Source organism: Cupressus sempervirens, chromosome 9, assembly GCF_028749045.1.
Source record: "Cupressus sempervirens isolate cs-2001-9-10 chromosome 9, ASM2874904v1, whole genome shotgun sequence".
Taxonomy (NCBI): domain Eukaryota; kingdom Viridiplantae; phylum Streptophyta; class Pinopsida; order Cupressales; family Cupressaceae; genus Cupressus; species Cupressus sempervirens.
The window spans coordinates 668,553,821-668,559,640 of record NC_143126.1 but is presented as its reverse complement, the minus strand read 5'-3'; positions in this window follow the sequence as shown (position 1 = coordinate 668,559,640).

Here is a 5,820-nt window from a genome sequence, read left to right as displayed (position 1 = left end):
GGGATTTCTCTTAAGTATATAGGTTGTTTTGGTTATGTGGATTTTTTTGGATTTCGTTAGATGTATGATTTTTTTTGGATTTTTTTGTTTTCACCTTTGAATAAAAATGAACTATAGTCTCCTTTACTAAGTGTCATAACATTACTTTTCTCTCTCTACTACATTTGGGCTTGGATTGCGATGACAGACCATAGAAATTGTGAGAACCACCCATCACCCAAGAAACACCAGTAGTTTTTTGGGGGTCCATTGGATGGGCATTAGATTTTTTCCATTTCAATTTGGCATGGTAGGGGTGAACATCCCAATTGTGATAGCTAAAGCTATCGAGAATTAGTGTCAAACAAGGGCCAAGAGTTCTTTTCACCATCCCAATTGTGATAGGTAGCTATCAAAGATGTCATTGCATATGTGACATATATGTGAAATCAGTGTTGTAGTACTTACAATTAACCATTAGAATAGTCCATCGTAATAGCGATGGGTATGTGGTAGCAATGTTGTGGGACCGATGGGCTAGCCATTGGAATTCACTATCACAATTGTGATGACTTGCTATATTAATGAAAAAACAATTTGTGGTAAAATTTGAATAGCTATGATGCTCTCACAGCTCATAGTAAATTCTCATAGTTAGTTGTCATGCAACCATAGGTTATTATTGAGCTTCACTTGGTTCTGGAAATAGTTTAATATTCTCTATTAATTAGAACCAACCACGTGAAGATGGAAGATCATTTGGCCCAACATCCCCATAACATCTAATTTCCCCATTAACATCTAAAATATTTATGAAAGGATCTATGTTTAAAATATAAATAAGGTTCCAGACCTAGAGAAGTGACAACATTTTCGCATCTTTTGGTGCATGTAATTTTTTTGTCACATCCACAATAAGATTTAGCCACTTTGACTCAAGAATGTGCATGTAGTTGTGTTCAAATCCATGGACAATAGGTGGAGTTGATAAAATGCAACATGATTACATTTATTTAATAGGTGGGTATACATGCATGATCATGGTCAATCCAAACTATTTTCTTAAGTGATAATAAAAAATTAGCAAATCAAGGGTATGTCAACTTGACGTGCACATTTCTACTTATTATAAGATTTATATCAAAAGGTTGAGAGAAAAGAATCTCTAGAAAATTTAATTTAGTTTCTAAAATAATAGGCCTTATCTAAAAATAAATAAAGAATGGTAAATTTTGAATTTTAATGCAATAGTACAAAATTTTTAGGACAAAAATAAGAAGCAAATGTATGTTTGACCACCTCAATCAAAATGAAATGATAATATTTTTAAATAATATTCTAGATATAAGAAGTAGAATCATGCCTAGATATGACACATATTTTTGAGTATTTTTATTCTAAATTAATAATTAGTTATTAATTTTCTACTTTAGTATTTTTTGAAAAAAAACAACTCTTGTGTTTGACCACCCCAACTAATTAAAAAATATGCAAATTTTTTTATTTTTATTTTTTCCTTATAGTAGAAGAAACATAGAATGTGATGCATTTTTTGGATTTCAAAGATGTTGTACCATTTGAAAGTTATAATTATTTTTCAAGCAGTGTGTTAGTCAACACTTTATATATAACTCCATTATAAAATATAAGTTAGAATTACTTATTGAATTCATAATTTTACAAACCTTACATTTATGAAAAACTCAGAAAAATCTTAAGAAACCCTTTTCATTTCATCAAATTTTGGTGAAAACAAGTCATCATCTAGATGTTTGAAGTACAAGAGCAAGCCAAAACACACATTTTTGGGACGTTTTTAAAGTTGACCATATTGAGTTGGTATCAAAAAATATAATAGGCCTTATAAAAGTATTAATTATTTCTATTTAGTATCAAGATGGAGAGGAAAAAGTTGGAATAGATTATGAATTGCTTTGAGGCATTTTAGAATTATGTATTTTTCAGGTCACCATTTTTTGGCATATCATGATCCTCCACATACACATGTCTATAGATTTTTAAAATTATAGACCATCAGGAACAATGTTCATGATTGTCTATAACTTAAAATACCCAATTAAAGATATCTAACAAAAATGCAAACCTATTTTTTTTAGCTCTACTTGATGTCATATGCATATGAATTGAAATTTTATATTGAACTATGACATCCTTCTGTATTTCCTAAAACCAAGAGATTCAAACAAGTAGTTGTCATAAATCCATAGGTTAATATTGACCTTCACTTAGTTTTGAGAATAGTTTAATATTCTCTACTAAGTAGGGCTAACCATGTGAAGGTTGAAGCTCATTTGGCCCCAACCCCCACAGCATCTAAAATCCCCATTAACATCTAAAATTTTTAAGAAAGGATCAATCTTGAAAGTACTTGGAATTTCCTCATCACATCCTACTACTCTCAAGGGAATTCTATCTTCATTGCTCAAAATAAATTCATCACATGGGTACATCCACGAATGTCCTCATTACCTCTTGCATAAAATGAATCAAATATTACAAAATAGCCCCTAGGAAATAATAGTTTAAGTGAAATAAACACATGAAAAATGAGAGAGAAAAAGAGGAATCTACTTACGCATAGGCTTTTTCATTGCATTTATGGTCATGGTACCTGTTAAGTGAGCTCTACTATTTTTCTATTATACCAAGATCTCTTTGTCCACATACATACATACATAAATACATATACATATACATACACATATAAATATTTAAAGACATACATACATACATACATAGATATCACAAGGGCGTGTCAATGAGATGCAGAGATCACAAGGTCACAATAACAAAATGTAGCGATCATAAGGGCATGACAACAAAATTTTAGATATCCATTGATCACCAGAATCCACAAGAACTCTTTATATATACATATATACATACATAGACACATAAATATGTGTATATGCATGTATGTATCTATACACATATATGTACACATACATACATACATACATACATTTATATACACATACATACATACATTTGCATATACAATCTTATCACGTTGGAAACTTGTATTTAATCATGCTTGCTGGCAAGAGTTGACTGTTCATTTTATTTTACCTAAGCTAATGATAGTTCTACAAGAATTTGAAATCAACCCAACTAATAAATAGCTAGACCAATTTAACTAGGTTATGGCTTGTCACTTAGCGTAGGTTGAGTGAGTTTTATTATTTTATTATTTGAATTTAGGAATATGTATGAAACTAGAATGATTTTTCTCTTTTGCTAATATATAATAAGAGCTTTCTTTTAAAAATGGTGTATATATAAATATTTCAAGTTGTGCAATTTGTCATGTATTGCATATGCATTTTCTTTTCCATTGCTTATAAGAGCATTTCATGGTTGTGAACTACTTCAACATCCTTTGCATGTTTTAGAGGTAATGTCATTATGGTAGTGAGAATAACTTTAGTGAAAAGTTGAGTGTAAGGAGTTACTACCCCAAAACCTATGCTACAAATTCTTGGGAGCCAAGGGACCCTAAAACTATGATGTATTTTCTAGATACATGAGAGAAGTCACTACCAGCATCCATACTTCATAAAATTTTGGATCATAAAGTGATGCAAAAAATAACTTTGATACATGCATGGTTACAATTTTTAGGCAAGTCTACAGAGCTTTTATATCCAACCATTCATTATAAATCGAGGAATGTGCTTCATGCCTAACATGCAAGTGATGCATCTGCATATGTAATTATATCACCTTGGAAAATTTTATTTGATCATGCTAGTTGGCAAAAATTGATTTCTCATTTCATCGTACATAATCTAATGACAATTTTACATGAATTTGTAATCAACCCAACTAATAAACAACTAGACCAATTTAACTGGGTAATGGCTCAGGCATGTGCTATTCCCATTTATCATATGGTTGCAATGTTGGAGGCAATATATTTTCAAAAGTGGCAATAGCTTTTGTATCATTGGCCTTGTTCAAGTTGTAATGAAGCTAGCAACACTGAATATAACCATTTCCACATAGCCTATAATAGATTTGAAATAAATATGCAACTGAAATTGACATGCAAGAGGATAGACAACATACCCACAAAAATTTGACACAACATATACCCTGGGAAATCCTCATTGAGGAAAAAACCTAGCCTCCAAAAGCATCAATCCCCATGTGTTATTTTAAAAAACCACCATTTCAATACAACCATGGAAGCCTTCAAATCCATAGCTGAAAACTAAGCAACCCATGTGAACAAGCATGAATCCACACATCCCATGCTATGCTTCCAAACTTCACAAATTCTCCTTTGGAAAACCTATCAAGCCTTGTCTCACTCAACTCTTTCACTTTCTACCTTCATCTTCTCCTTTCTTCTCCTACAACAACTATCCTTGCGGTTGCTTATATAGTAGAAAATCTCACAAAACCACCAAGCGGTATTACATAAACCATGTGCTACCTAACCCCTTGACCCCACATTTAATATTGGAAATTTATTTATTTTTCAAAAAATTAAATAATTACATGAAATATTATCACTATGTTACAATGCAACTCATCAAGTATATCCCATGAGAATCTTTACATGTTGCACATCCATCTAGGTGCAACATTACATAATAAAATAATACAATATAACAATATTATGCAATGTGTGCAACAACCATTATCTCAACACAAGTCCTGATTTTAATGAAGTAACAAAGTGGTTTTTAGGGTGTAAAGGACTATTTTTCCTTGAGATTCTTGCTAATGAGAGTATAAGAAATCAGCTAAATGTAGCCCTTGAAATAATAAATCAAGCTGTAGAGGGTAGGACTATGGAACAACTTGGGGCTAGAGAGAATGTAAGATATCATAACGTCATGGAGCAATGCCAATTTGAGGTACTTAAGTAGCAATAAGAAACAATAGAATATGCTCAACAACAAGCATCTTCCATGGGCAGCATAATTCACCTAAATAATTCCATGGGTTCACCTTAGTTGGTTTTGAGGATGTGATTGTAATATATGCACAACAACATGACATCCAATTTTTCTCTAAAGTGGGATGCACACATGATGATCTTCAAGTTTATGGCTTTTGAACTCTTAGTATCTATTTAGATTCTATAAATCAACAAGTGCTTACATAATCTAGAGATAGATGGGTGATTGCATTATTGCAACAACTAGTTTAAAACTAGTTTAGATCAAAGAAGATGAAATAAATTGATAAACCAAATATATAATGAAGAGAAAACTTGAAAACTTGAATGCTAAAATATTGAAATAAAAACTATTGAGGATAAAACACCTATGCCAGAGTTACAACACAATGTGAAGTTGATTTTAAGTATTGATGAGCCTCTAAAGGTCATTATTTTGAGTACCTTTTATCTTGTTTTTAAATAATTATCTTGTGAGAAATTTTTTATGACTCTATGGTTTAGGAAAAGAACTTATGTTTTATGAATATACTATCTATATGTCATGACATGAAGATTAAAGTATAGGTTCTTCAGATATGTTGTGTTTGCTCGAATCTATGGCTTTATATGGTTTAATGAAGGAATATTAGATGTTGGTAAATAATTCCTTATCCATGCTATGTTTGGGTAGGTTCCTTCCTGCAACCATAAGCTTTGCAAGAGTGATAATTTGAACATTATACCTTTTCTAACATTGATAATGAAATGAATACACGTATGTAGAAGTTGTTGCATTTAATGTTTTGTAGATTTTTTCCATGCATTTTGAAGACATTATTTCCACATTAGGTCAGCATTAGGTCAAAGTTGACTAGATGATTGATGAATCAAAACGTAAGTAGATTATAGTAGAAATTCTATTATGACAA